The sequence below is a fragment of the Nanorana parkeri genome, unplaced genomic scaffold, assembly GCF_000935625.1.
Source record: "Nanorana parkeri isolate BGI_ZX_2015 unplaced genomic scaffold, ASM93562v1 scaffold539, whole genome shotgun sequence".
Lineage (NCBI taxonomy): Eukaryota > Metazoa > Chordata > Amphibia > Anura > Dicroglossidae > Nanorana > Nanorana parkeri.
In genome coordinates this window covers 1,071,447-1,072,978 of record NW_017306807.1, presented here as the reverse complement: position 1 = coordinate 1,072,978, position 1,532 = coordinate 1,071,447, and positions in this window count along the sequence as shown.

The following is a 1,532-nucleotide window of genomic DNA, read 5'->3' as shown; positions in this document are numbered from 1 at the left end:
TGCTTCTTTTTTTTTTTTGATGTGTGTGGTACTTTGATTCTTTACTACATCACCGATTGAGCTATCTGGATGGGCTTGTCTTCAGCCTAACGTTACAGTGCAATACCTGAACCCCACTAGACACTGGATGTGGAATGTGAACTTCGGGCCCTGGGTTCTGCTTGTGGCACTTTCTAGCCTGTAATACTGGTAATTAAGTTAGCCACGGAGCACTTTCCAGGTCCAGAGCTGTGGCATTGCCTCAGTGCTTGCCCTGTCTCTGCAGCCTTATTCTGTTGAGTAGGCCAATTGGGCACAGCATCGGGCGCTACCTCATTGGCAAAGCCAGATGCCTTTCACATTTCTTTTTGCCGATGGTTTTACCATGTAATGGGTTGACACTTAGTCCACCCAATAGATGATGTTGATGCTCGGTTTCTATCATATGCTTTATATCTATAAATTAAGTCTGCGCCGGTATCGCACCCTAAAATGTAAAAACAAACAAGCTGCTGTGCTGAAATAGTAAATAAGCTTGTGAAAAGATAATGTGCTGAATATATCAAACAAATACGACAAAATAAATAATATATTTAGTATAAAGCATTATCATGTAACCTGATTTCAAAAACCTCTTAACAAGTCAAACAAATCCATAATCCAGTCTGTCACAATCCATTAAGGATGTGTAACAGTATAGTGCTAAGTGTCTCCAAATCTTCTGAAACTTTTCACTCCGATAAAGGTGCCAAAAGTGCAGTTTAGTGCAAATAATCCTGGGTTTGGAAGCATGCTTTGTGAGATTCAGAGGAATATTTGCATTAAACTGCAATTTTGGCACCTTTTTTGTATTGGAGTGAAAAGTTTTGGAAGATTTGGAGACACTTTACTGTTGCACATCCTTAATGGATTATTATGACTGACTTTTTATAAGGTTTTTGAAATCGGGTTATATGATGCTTTATGCTTATAAGACATTTATTTTGTCATAGTGGTTTGATATATTCAGCATATATTATCTTTTTCCAAATCCTATTTACACTACAGCGCAGTGCACTTTTATGTGCTCTCTTTTTCACCATTTAGCCTAGATGAAACGTGGTCGTGCAACTGCTCATATTTTGCAAAAGCACCAAGTGCCCATCTACAGTGGCCTGGTCACCGCCAGCAATCTGACCCTCATCGGCCACCAGCTGCCTGGAATGTCAGTAGCTGGGACACTGCCTCATACCTTGGGCACAGTTGCTTTACCACCATGCAGTCTTGACATTTCTGTATCTAGACATAGGGAGGGGTGGGCGACCCCAGATTATGCTCACATTACAGTTTCAAGGATGTTTACTTTGTAACCTTTTAGGGCACTGATGTCTGCCATTTGAAATCCAGTGACTTGAGTCATCATCAAAATCTCCCTTAGCTCGTAGCATGAAGTGGAGTCCCTTAACCTGTTGTTTGGGGCCTCTACTGCAGTCATAAGACTTTGTAGCCCAATTCACAAATTCCCTTGCTAATACTGACCATTGAGGCTCTAAGCATGCTTCCACGCCTTCCCC